The 13,187-nt window shown below is 51.7% G+C and overlaps 1 protein-coding gene across 1 annotated transcript in view; it reads right to left on the minus strand.

Moving 5' to 3' along the window:
* The window catches only part of CDON (cell adhesion associated, oncogene regulated), a 50,845-nt gene extending 38,024 nt beyond the window's left edge, over positions 1-12,821 (minus strand). The window contains exon 1 of the mRNA XM_061476176.1: positions 12,655-12,821. The gene's annotated coding sequence lies outside the window, so the exon portion shown is untranslated. The remainder of the gene's footprint in view (positions 1-12,654) is intronic.
* Positions 12,822-13,187: the final 366 nt, after the last annotated feature.

A 13,187-nucleotide genomic window follows, 5' to 3' on the forward strand; every position in this document is an offset into this window, starting at 1 on the left:
TAATTACGCTGCCAAGAGAGGGCTGGAGCACGAGAAAAGCCCGGCTGCAACCACAGCTTGGGCAAAGGAAAGGGGAAAAGCATTCAAGTGCTCCTGGTTTACTCTTCTCGAGCTCTGGGACTGCAGTCGCTGCGTTACTAAATGACAGGAAGCCAGCGATGGAGATAAGGAGTTTTGGGCTTGTTGCCTTTTCTTTCTATTAAACACCATCATGAGGCACTTGGATTGGAGTTATGGCATCACAAAAGGCAGGGTTGTGTGAGTGCAAGTAATAAAGTTATGTACTTCAAAGGGATTTTGTGGATGCTTTTAGAGAACAGGCCTAGCAGTCCTGCAAGACGTATTTTCTCCATCCTAAAATAATCCAAAAGGGAAAAACCCCACAAAACCCAGTGCGCTGACAGTGACCCTATAAACCAAGTGTGAAAGACATAAACAGGTCAGGGTGCAGTGAAACCTTCTCAAAGGCATCCACAGAAACACCCCAAATGTAGTTGTTAAATGCCTTTCCAAGAAAAGGCACCTTTGATGTTATGTTCCCATTTATTTATTGCATTTCAAATGAAAGGACACTCTCTAGATCCTTATCCTAACAAGTGGAAGGACAGAAATCAGCTGCTCAACTGGGATTTCATTAACACCTCCAAGCCCCTGCCAGTCCCTCGCCTGTCCCCCAAATCCCTCAGTGCCAAGCCAGCATCCAAGGGTTTCCTATGGATATTCCCACTTGATTCAATGGGTATTTTTACCCTTTTTAGGTAACATGCATTTTTAGAAGCAGCCTTGCACGAGCATCCATGAAGCTTCATGCTTCCTCCATCCCATGAATAAGTGAGGAATCCCAAGAGTGATTTTGGGAGGCTAAACCACCTTATTGACGGCACAGTGGTTTGGAATGGCACGGTATTGCTACCAAAATACAGACTATTCAGTTGGGATGGCAGATGGCAGGAAAACCAAAGGAGACAGTGACCAAGCTCCTCCAAGGATGGGGGACCTTAAGTCCTGATGCCTTTTGTGAAAATATCACACATCTTTTTCCAAACCTATGAAGCATCCTAAATAACATCAGTATTTACTCCAACTCCCTCACAGGTAAGGGCCAGCCTCACAGGAGTAAGGTGACACAAGACAACGTTAAGGAACCAAGGGGAAAAAGAGAATACTGGCCTAAAGACATGAGCAGAAGTTGGCCTGCCTCAGGATGGAGCAGCAGATCTGGTGCTGAGCCGGTCCCTGGATCTTTCTCTCTTGCTGTCAGGCCTGGAAAACCTCATGGCTGGTATCAGCTGTTGGCCTCTGATCAAAGTTTAGCTTTCCATTAATCCTTTGAGTTATAAGTGAAGCTGACAGGGAACTCTTTTTTTCAGGAGACAGTTAAGATTACTCAGATACTTCATTTGCACTCCAATATTTCACAAATACCTTGACTTTAAAACCTCGGTCCTGGCGTACATATGGTCTTGATAGAGGAGCGTATGCTTTGGCAAAGAAAACTGGATTTGTGAGCTGAGGGAAGGGAATTTAACAGTTTGTGCACTGTGCCGCTGCAGCACACAGCTGAAAACATTCCCAAGTCCCAGAGACCTGGGCTTTCCATCCTGCTCTACCAGAGACAGGCATCAGGGAGAAAATAAATCATCCCAGAAGCCACTTTCTCACCCACAAACAGGCAGCACAATTAGGTTAATTTTATTATTAACTTGGGGAAAAAAAAAAGCTGAGACAGTCCCCCTGCTGCCAGGCTAATGAAGAGGGTTTGCTTTCTGACTCCTCTAGCCTCGGGGGAAGAACAAGAACAGAGCATTAGCCTAAGACACACTTCTGCTGGGCTGCAATTATGCTTAAATACCAAAATGAGGGCTTTTAGACCCCAAGGGAGCTGAAGGTATCATTAGTCCATCAGTTCCATCACAGCAACTACAGACCAAATACAGCAGAAATCACCAGCCTGGGCTCTTCCAGCCCCCTCCAGCCCTCACCCCCTCCTGCAAGGCACTACTTTACCTTAATATTCCCATTCTTGTCCTCATCTTGAGCTCAACACGCACACCAGTGACAGCTCTGCTCACCTTCAACCGCGTCTCCAAGGGTCCAAACACCCCCTTTCAGCTCCTTCCTGCAGGGCTGGCTGATCCTCGGCGCGAGGCCGTTGGGTTCTGCTTTCCAACCGAGTGATTCCTACCAAGAACTGAGGTTTCACAACCAGTTTAAGGCAATTTAAAGACAGGCTGCTGCCGACGAGGGCAGCAACACCTTCCTTCAGGACCTGGCTTGCATCCTCCTATCTGCACCAAGGATCCTGCAGCCACCGAGTGAGTCAGATCTGCTGGCAGATCCCACTGGAAGCACAGCCAAGGAAAAATGAGGTTGAGTTTTCACCTGGATGAGGGAGCAGCGCAGCCTCAGAGAAGGGTGAGGAATGGACACCCATGCAAAGGAACATTGCACCCTAACAGCACGAGGCATCAGGTCAACCTATGGAGCATCACCCCAGTGCTGTGAATAAACCCTGGACTGCAAGAGCAAGGGCAGAAATGAGTTAAAACCAGGCAAAGCCCAGCCCCAGGTGAGACGTGCTCCAGTCTCCAGTGAGAGGGGGACACGCTGTGCTCACTAACCACGCTGCAGGTGCACAGGCCATGGCAAGCTTCAGTAATGCCTCAGGGGTGTCTTTTCCCCTCCAAAAAGTTTGCATTCTGCACGTCAAGGATGATCTCCCGTGATTATAACCTGTGACTGCAACCCTCCTATGGGTCCTACAGCCTGAATCGAGCACGAGTATAGGAAGGACCATTAGGAAGGATGTGGAGGTGTGGGACTGGGTCCAGAGGAGGCCACGGAGATGCTGCAAGGGCTGGAGCAGCCCTGCTCTGGAGTCAGTCTAACATGCCTGCTAGGTTTTGAGGTGAGAGACAGTTGCTGACATGAACAGAAAGCATGGCTGGGCTCTGCGAGAGGACAGCAAGCTCATTCCCAAGGTGATTCCAGATGAACACTAACACCTTGTCCCTTGGGAGCCTGCAGCAAGCAACATCCCTAAAAAATGTAGGGAAATGGGTTCTTTGAGCTGCCTCCCCCCCTGAGTCCAACTCAGTCTGTTGCAACTTGCAGGATCCATGCTGACTGCAATCCCTTAAAGGGAAGCACAACTATTAAACCCACACCTGCAGCCAGAATTTATAGCAACCTCATCTACTGCTGTCTTACATCATGGGCAATTAGGAGCCTGTGAACTCATGGCTGCAGGATATGGGAGGCGCGCTGGAACCAGAGAGCAGAGCCTGTGTGTTACAGCACAGTTGTTAGTCACCCTTTGGAATTCTCCGTGCCTGTGGAAGGCTGAAACCCGCACAAAACCGAGCAACAGCTCCATTTTGACTCTGGTTCCTAAATAGAAGTGCTGTCCTCCACTTGGGATTGCTGCTTCCCATTCCCTTTACAGCAGCCCGTGAGCTGCGACACACAATGCCAACACATGCTGCTGCTGAACCCGGTCTCCAGGGCAGACCTCAAGGAAAGGAATCCTGACACAGAGGGGAATATTCCTCCAGGAAAACCTCCTCCTTAGCCTCAGGCCCAGATAAAGCTGCCTCAACACAGATTTTATCAACAAATAACGTGTTGGTTGGGCCAGGTTTGCTCCAGCAAACCAACCGGGCTCCCATGCGAGGAGAGGGGAGCTTGGGCTGGGTTTGCTCAGTGGTGGTGCACAGCCAAGCCCCATCCCACCTCCTTCCTCATGAGAGCAGAGCACGGATCCAGGGGAAGGAGGCAGCAGTGATGATGGAGCTGTCACCTCAAGGTTTGGGATCTCCAGCTCTGCCTGCTGCACGGACCCCAGCCCAGAGTGGATGGGCTGTACCAGGACCGGCGATGTCAAACAGCAGGAGTTTGTGAGTCAGAGCCCTAAATCTCCTGCTGGGAATGGGGGGAATGGCAGCTGCTACCAGCAGAACCAGTTCAAACACGAGTGACTGATAGGAAAGCAGTCAAGTTTCATTACGGGCACCGGAGAGACTTTTCCACCAGGATAACCTGCCCGCGACCTGCTCTCACTCGCACAGACACATCCCGCTCTGCTGAACAGGATCGCTGTTCCAATGGCCAACAGCAGACTGGTGATCCCAGGAAACCCCTTCCCAAAGGGAACAGGGACACCACTGCTGTGGCTTCAGGCTGCAGAGAGAAGCTTCGAGACTCCTTACAGCACAACAGCTCCCCTGCAAGACGTTAATGCCGAGCTCAGCAACACGCAGGGGCCCTGCAGAGATAACCGGGATTGATTCCATCCCACGTTAGCATCCATCAGATAGGAAGAAAAACAAGATGAAGCAGCACCACAGCATTAGTCTTCATTTAAACTTGGCAAAGAAAGCACATGTTTCTTTTCTTTGCTGGCTTCTCTTTGTGTTTTTTAAAGCAATCCCAGACTTAGCCAGAGAAAGGTGCCTGGACTTTTTAATATCAGGGGATCAGAAGGGACAACACTTGTCTGCTTGCCAGGCCCCAGATAAGTCGGGAATGCTGGGGCTGAGCAGGCCAGCATCTGCCTCCCACAACATACACACTTCCAAGGGGAAAATAAACAGCTTCACACCTTTGGCTCGGAGAAGGACCTCAGCTTCTCTGAAGTCCTCAACCTGCAGCCTCTCCACTTGAGGAAGAGGGGTCAGGAGGGTGAAGGTTACTTGCAGTTCCCTTATTCCAGCCTAAAGGACAAAGCTGGAAACTTTCAGGCTCCCATCACACTGGGTAGGGGGATTAGGATCTTCACTAGAGCCCATTGGATCTGGTGTTGCCAGTGTGTTTTACCATAACCGGTAAGAGCTGGCTTGGATATATGTGTCCATAACACGTCTGGATACATATCAGCAATGGCAAATGCACTGACTTGAAAACCAGACCCATTTTTAAGCCCTCGATTTAATGCTACACCCCATCTGGGATCTGCTCTGACAATGATTCACAGGGCTTAAGAGACTCAAGCCACACAAACTGCACTAACTTGAGGCTCCACGACCCGGCTCAGACTCCTCCCTGGTTGATCCCGACTCACACAGCAACCTGCACCCGTGAAAACGCCTCAGTCTGGGCAGCTGGATTAAAATGCTCTCATTAAACTTGATATTTCAACATATTTCAGGGAGTTTTGATAACAACTTTTTTGATTACATCCGTTGCCAGCTTCCTTCTACACCCTGACAAAGATTTAAAGTGTACATTCCTATTTCATTCTGCAACCAAGATTAGTGGCAGGAACAGAAAACATCTCCTGTTCCAAACCCCCTCAGGGTTTTCCTCCTTAGCTTGTGTTTTATTAGAGGAGACTCAGCTCCCCATCAAGCTCTGATACACTGTCACTGCAGAGTATTTAGGCAACACCAAAAGGCACCTTCTGAAAGGGCTCTTGAGAAACAAAGATACTTCCTGAAGCTATTGTGGACGTGAAACAGCTCCTCAGAAGTCACAGCCCTCAGCAAGCTTTATGAAAATCCAAACCTACGCTGGAGTGTAGCCGTAATCCGGGAACGGCTGTGAACTCTTACCGTGGGGAATGGGGGAACAAAGGAAAACCACATGCTATTGTTGAGTTTGACTCCACAATACACTTCATCTACATGGAGCTGGAACATTACGCAGCAAAACTCTTCAGCTACTAGAAGTCACACACAGGCAGTACCAGTAAAACCCATTCCTAAAGAGGGAAACGCCATTAGGAATGCCCTATCATTGCCCCACACTGCATGGGAATTCTACAGCACAGCTGAAAGCTGTCCCTCACACTTCCAAATCCCATCCCAAGAGCATCGGATCAGTGTGAGGACACCAGTTCTCACAAAACCAGGAAATCCAAAGCTGATTGGCTTCAGCAACTTGACCTTGAGCTATCAGCTTTTCCCAGTGAGGCTGCAACAGGATCAGGGTCCTAAGCAGAGGGAAGAGCCACCCAGGCAGCCAACGCCATCGCAGCTCACAGCCTCCTTGAGCCTGTCAACAGGACCTACCCTCGATGGGTTCCAAGATGCTAAAGCTACGCAAAATGCTTAAGAGCTGCCAAAGAGTTATTCCAGCATATCCATAGGGATGATAACAGATTTAGCTCCGTGAATTCCATTGCTAAAGTTGTGCAACTCCCTCCCCAGCCTCGCATCCTGTTGGATGTGCACTGTCGAGGACTACGCATGTGTTGGTGGGGAAGATCTTTGCTGTGTGGCTCCAGAACAGCTCCAACCAGCTCAAAAGGTTGTGGATCCATCCATAGAACAGTTTGGGTTGGAAGGGACCCTAAAGCTCAGCCAGCTCCAAACCCTGCCACAGGCAGGGACACCTTCCACTAGAGCAGCTTACTCCAAGCCCCTGTGTCCAACCTGGCCTTGAGCACTGCCAGGGATGGGTACTGGATAGGCAAATGGGCAGATCTGCTCCAGCAGAAGTCAAACATCTCCCTAAACATCCTGTTTCTACTCCTGAGCTGCCCACTGCCATCTCCTTGTCCCAAACAACTTCACTCCCACATCTTCCATTTCCAAGCTTCCACAGACATTTTCCCTGGACACAGAGCATGCTGCCTTGTGTTTGGGGACAGTCATCACCACTAAAGACCAGAGCAGTGCAATCTCACCCCCTCGGCAGTGCCAACACTTCTATAGCTAGGGTAAGGAGTACGTGCAGACAGTGATGTCATGGCCATGTGGCCGATGTCATGTCCAGAGCCCATAAGCACGTTCTCTCCAAGCCAAACCTCCCCCTGTTTTTGGGGGGGCTGCGGTTCATCTGCTCATCCTGGGAGCAGAGCCGCTGGCACAGCCCCATCCCCATCCCCGCTGTGGTGCGGGGAGCTGGCGTGAATGCGGGCTGAATGAAATGGTGAAGACAGACGCTTTCAGGAGAGGCATCCACGTATTAAACAAATCATTCGCTTGGAGCCCCGGCTCCTACTTGCTCTTGGTTATATTATTCACTCAAGAGTGGATTAATCCATCACTGCAAAGGAATCTCCTGATCTCAGAGATAAAGGCAGCAAGTCGTGCACTGACTCTGTGGATCCTCCTGGAAATTGCCGGCCTCTCTCATACCCTTATTTGGGCCGATCTATCAGCAATCCACAAACAAGGGGCAAAAAAAAGGGAAATTAAAAACTGGAAAAATACCCCCTGAGTGCAGTGATTTGGCTTGGGAACACTGAGACTGGATCAACCTGGAAACAAGCAGGGGATGTCAGCCGGGAAGAAGCATCCTTGGTTTGCTTCAGAGGGGGCCACGTTACCCATCCTCTGCTCTTCCAGGCAGGAGAGGAAAAGACACTGGGGGTTCCGCCATGTAAAAACAACAGAATTTCTCTTAAGCTTCTTTAGAGTGAGGCCTTATAGCGAGATAAATGGTTTGTTTTACTCGGGGAGGACCAGGAAAGGAGCCCGCAGTACATTCCCTTGCTAGAGCAGACACAAGGTCTCTACACAGCCCACAGCAAACACTCCCAAAACGCACACCAGGGGTGCCCAGCCCCTTTCCCAACAAGGGGCTGCTCGTGGCACAACCCTTTCCCCACTTGCTTGTGTCCTTTGGTGTTCTACAGTTCACTACAAGGAATACCGTGCAGTTAATACAGGCTCTGCATGACTGCGAGGTAGGAAATAGTAAACCCGGCTCTGAATTAAACAAATAAGGCTCAACCACTCGGTTCATTATCAGATACAATGGTTGAAAGTCTGCGGGGAGAACTAAACAGCAAAAGGCAGGGTATAAATCAAAGGCAGGATCAGGCAGACAGGTGAGGCCGAGGGCGCGGTTTCACCTTACAGCAAAGCCACGCCACAGAGTGATGGGCTCCTTCCCCCAGCTCCAAAAGTATTCCAAACCCAGCCGGCCCATCCGTCAGGGGATTATTTCTACACACACCCCCCCTGCAGTGCTTGAGTGAGCTGCACTGGTTGCATCGGGCATTTTGGGGATGAAGGGGGCCCAGCCAGCCCCCCAACTCCCCAAGGCAAGTGGCTCTTGGCTCAGCAGCAGCATCCAGAGCACTGGTTTAGGAGACAGCAAAGCCAATTTAAGAGCTGGCTGCTGCCCAAAGGGGCCGGCCCCACATCCCCCCCGCACCCCTCCAGCCCCCCGAGGCCTCCCCACTCATCAGGGTGGAAGATTTAGCAGCTCTGGGACTGCAGGGCAAGATCCAGCCCAGAGTGTGGGGCTCGCTGGATTCCCACAGCGGGGAAGAGGCAGGAATGTACCTGCCACCTCCTGCAGCAGCGAGTCCTGCAGCGGAGATGTAATGTGAAACTGTGCCCAAGGAGCTGTGGAGGGGGGAAAGAAGGGGAAACTTCGAGTCCCACCTGGCTGGAAGAGCTCCGAGACATCTCCTAGGCATGGGAAATGGGAGAACAACCTACCTTGTGTGATTATTTTCCCTCCTGTTGAAAGACAGACAGCATTTCTCGCATTGAGCAGGGCCTTAATGGGAAAGGCAGGTGGTCTGGATGCACAGGGCTCAGTCCTGAGTAGGGCTGAACAAGCAGTTTAGCCTACAGTGATAACTGTCACTGGAGAATCCTCATCCACACCGGAGAGGGAGAAGCAAGAAGTGGAAAACTACAACGCACTCAGCCCTGGAAGCTGTACTGAGCCATCTACCAAGGCGCTGACTGGGTGAATACTCAACTGCAAAGAAGGTATATACATACACATAGAGGAAATGATCCAGTCTCAGAATTCCTGGGATGGAGTAGCTAAAGGAACACAGCAAAGAGGTTTATGCTGTATTTGCCAAGGACAAACACTGTCCCGGAGCTAATGACGTGGGGAAAAGGGACACACAACACCAGGGCTCACCACCAGGACAGTGGTGAAGCTGGTAGGAAGGGGAATATGCTTGGGGAACAGGCCTAGCAGCAGCTCATCTGCTAACAAACTGCGTAAAGCCAGCAAAAAACATGGACAGAGAACACAATTTGGTCTCCATGTCCCAGCTTTAGGAATCCGGATTGCGAGACAAGCTGGAAATCCTCGTTTGCAGGGGAAGTTTGACCAATTCCATTTGATACAACATTTAAAGCCTTTAACAAGACTTTAAGCTACATAAGCCAGTGTTTTGGATCAGTCTCACCCCCATTCCAGGCAGGAATCAGCTCAGAAGCTTCCCAGCCCACTGAAACACTGAGGAAAACCAGAAAACAGAGGGAAAAGCCACTGCAGACGTGGAAAGCAACGTGACTCAGCTGAGGGAGCCACAGAGCGTAAGCAAGGCAGCACAGAAACCCTGACTCTACACACAGAGGTCAAGTTTACAGTATCAGTTAATTCATACAAATGAGGCACTGCCTAACAGAAGGTGTTCAGCAGGTTTCCCAGCAGCCCGGTAGAGCGATTCCATATAAGACATTACCTGGAATACCACATCTCAACAGGTCTGTGGGTCTCAGGGCTTCTGGTACCAAACCAAAGGTTTCCGAGCCTCACTGGTGCCACGTTCACTACCAGATTCACTACCTTTGCATGGGGTTTTACATTCACTAATAGTTTTAACCCGTTTCCTCTTATCCCATCCCTTGTTCCTTGGGAGCAGAGCCCAGCCCCTCCTGGCTCCATCCTCCTCTCAGGCAGTTGTAGGGAGTGATCAGGTCCCCCCTGAGCCCTCTCTTCTCCAGACTGAACCCCCCAGGTCCCTCAACCGTTCCCCATCACACTTGTGCTCCAGGGCCTGCACCAGCTCCATTGCCTTCTCTGGCCCCACTTCCAGCACCTCAATGTCTGTCCTGTAGTTAGGGGCCCAGAACTGAGCTCAGGATTCGAGGTGCAGCCTCACCAGAGCCCAGTGCAGGAGGGAAGATGTGGAGTAGAAGGTTTTTCCACGTGAGGAGGAGCAGCAGAAAGTGATGCTCAGCTACACCCTGCAATCCACATTTGCATCAAGCACCACTTTAGAAAACAGCTTCATCCCCCAAATCATTTCACCAGCCCATGCTTCCCTGTCCATCTTTTTGGCACTAGGTCTTATCTGAAGCAACCACCACATTAACTGTGTGTTCTTGGTCTGACCACGGCAAAACTGAACTGCTGGGGGATGGCTGAGGAGGATTTACGAGATGCTGAGCTCCAGCACGGCCGCACAAGCGAGTCGATGGTGCTGCTTCACAATTTCCACATCTGCAGAAGCAGCCTTTAAACCGAGCCAGTGTATTTTTAAGCCCTGACAGTTAAAATCCTCCAGTGACATCACCTGAAGTCAGAGCACAGCTGCCTTATTCCTCTGGCACGCCAGCCAGCCAAAGTAAGCACAAGCGTCGGTTTATGGGCTTGCGGCACACCTTGAGATAATGAAATTGATGGTGGGATCTGCCCCCCCACCCGGCCTCTCCTTATGTGTGGTTTTTCTTCCTCCTCGCTTTTGGGGTAAGAAACCCAAAGTTTAGCACCAGCGGAGCCCAGCCAGGCTGCCCAGCAGAGGGAGTGCACAGGGGACCTGGCCCAAACACCAAAAAGGACCGGCAGGCAGAGAACCAAGAGCACCAGGCAGAGCTGGTGTCCCACCAAGTGCTTGCAAAAGGAGGGAAAAATCACCAAAATTCCTTAAGGGATGGCAAAAATATCCCCTCGAGCTGTTTTCCACGGGGTACCGGGGCTCCTGTGCACTTCACCTTGCTGGGACACGGCTGTTTACAAGTGCTTGGGGCAGCTTAAGGGTGTAAATCGCATTAATCCAAGTGACAAAGCTGCTGAGCTCCTCCTTGGGTGAATTACTAATCCCTCGCCACTCGAGCTGCTCCCATCTTAACTCAGAGGAAGTAAAAACCCTACCTTTTAGCACAGAGCTGGCAGGTAACCCAGTGGATCCCATCTTGGTATTTCTATCTGCGAGCCCAGCGTTCAATAACCAAACAGTTTTGAGCAACAGAGATGGGTTTCTAAGGCTGCTTCACAAATCTATGGAATTTTCTGGGATGCAGAGCCAGTCGGAAGCTTGCCTCTTGGTTTGGAGAGGGGATTACAGGGGGAAAACATGTTTATTCCCTTTTACCAGAGCAGCACTCCATTACCAAGCCCTCCCCATAGGATGGGCTTGTAACTGCTTTACAAGTAGGGCTTGGTTTTGAGGCGTTTGAATCGTGCTCACCGCCTGGTTCAGTTTGAGGGAACAAAAGCACACTGGTTGTAACATCAAGTTTAACAGCACAGCGCTGAGAAATCATGTTCCCTGCTCCCCGAGCCGGGAATTTTTGGGATAGAGCGACGCAAAGGAGCAGCCGTTGCCCTCGGCAACCGCTCGTACAAAAGCACTTTTTCCTCTTCAAGAAGTACGGGCGGGCAGTACATCCCATAAATCGCAACTGTCAAAACACCAGGGTGGTGGGAGATGAGCAGAAAAGCCAAGGGGCTCCATGCAGCTTGGATTTAAGCACTGGCACAAGCGGATTTACCTGCTTTGGTCAAAGAAAACCGGGCTAGGAGCGGCAAACCCCCCCCAGTGAATAAGAGTTTATGTGCAGCCGGTAACCCCAGTGCCCAGCGGCTGTGGAGTGACAACCCGGGTGTTTGGGTTAGTAAATTGTATTTCTGGGGCATGTGTGAAAGATACAACTCACTGAGTAAACACCCCTTCAGAGCTGACAGCTTTACAGCCGCAGGCTTGGCGCGGCTACTCCTGCCCCGAAACCTCGCTGTGCAGAGGCAGCAAATCATGTGGGGAAAAGCAGTAAAACATACTAAATAATTAAACATAAGCAGCTACATAAAGCCATCCCATTTACCAGTCCTTTAAAAAGTTACGAGGCAGGGGCAAAATAAACATCACCCCTTGAGCTGTGTGGCACCTTTCGGCTTAAAAACACCAACACTGAAAACAGGCAACAGGCGACTGGAAAGTTCTTTCATTATAAAGTCGGTGACTGTGTAATTATTGCTGGTTTTCTGGCAGAGAGACAACGCAAGCAAAAGCCATTTCAAGTCTGGGAATCGGATGGCTTTAAGGATGGAGGTGATTAATAGGAATAAAGTGGTAATAATAGAGATAAGGTGTCACCGCGCTGTGCGGCCGCAGTCCTCGGGCATCACACAACCTCAGCTTTAGGGGCTGACTTTCAACTGCTCAAATCACTGCAAAAGTGACTTTACGGATTAAAAACAAGCGCTGGGATTATGGATTTTAAAACGGGCAAGAAGCGAGACCAGCCCCGCGTCCATCCCCTGCTGCGACCACTTCAGAACAGCGTTTTAATGGCAAATACAGCCCTCAGCAACTTTCACTGCGAAATAAGACCGTAAATCAGCAACAGGCTGAGGCAGAGCGGCGAAATTGCGCTCTGAGGGTGATTTTAACCCAGCTCACCAAAGCGCTCTCTACACATCAGCTCGCTTTGAGCCTTTCCTCCGCTCAACCCCACAGACCGAGCACACACACAATAAAATAAGAATAATAACCTCAGATGGTTTGAATAAACCCCGCGCCTGAGCCCCGGCTTCAAACGCAGCCAGATAAACCCCTTCGGCTCCCCAGGCAAGGGACACACGGGGTAGAGACCCCCTCAGGTGCCGGTTCTACCGCTCCATCCCGCCCGGGGCAGCCGGCTCCGGGGCTGAAAGGAGCCGCCGGTCCCCCCGCAGCGTTCCCACCGAGCCCCCTTACGGCGCCCGCCGGGCGGGAAGCAGTCGCGTTACCTCCGTGCGGCCGCCGCGCCCCCTCCCCGATGCGGGTCTCGGTGCCGGTCCCGCTCGGCGGCGGCTCCCCAGGACATTCCAGGCTGAAGCAGGCGACCCGGCGGACGGAAACCTCCATCCAGCGCCGCCCGGCCGCGCCGCTTATCTCTATCCCACCCACCCCCCCCCGCCCCGCTCCCGCCGGCACCCCGCGCCGCAGCGGGCGGTGGTAGCGGCCGCGCCTCCTCCACGCCTCTCCCTTCGCAGCTCCGCCTCCGCGGAACGTACCAAGGGCTGGCGGAGGGGAGCACCGGGGACGGCACCGTGGAAGCGGCGGCGGAGGCAGGGGAAAGGGAGCGCGGCCAGGCTCGGCATCACCGCGGGGCTGGAGGGGAACGGGCGGGCTCCGCACCGCAAGGGACGGCGCTTGCACCCACCCGGCAACGTACCCGTGTAATGAGTACCCGTGTAATGAGTACCCGTGTACCCATGTAAACGTGTACCTGTGCGTCCGTGCAACACGTGCCCGTGTAATGTGTACCCGTGCACTCATG

Source organism: Pezoporus flaviventris, unplaced genomic scaffold, assembly GCF_033815535.1.
Source record: "Pezoporus flaviventris isolate CSIRO_AGI_PZ_B2104156 unplaced genomic scaffold, CSIRO_AGI_Pfla_v1 ptg000093l, whole genome shotgun sequence".
Lineage (NCBI taxonomy): Eukaryota > Metazoa > Chordata > Aves > Psittaciformes > Psittacidae > Pezoporus > Pezoporus flaviventris.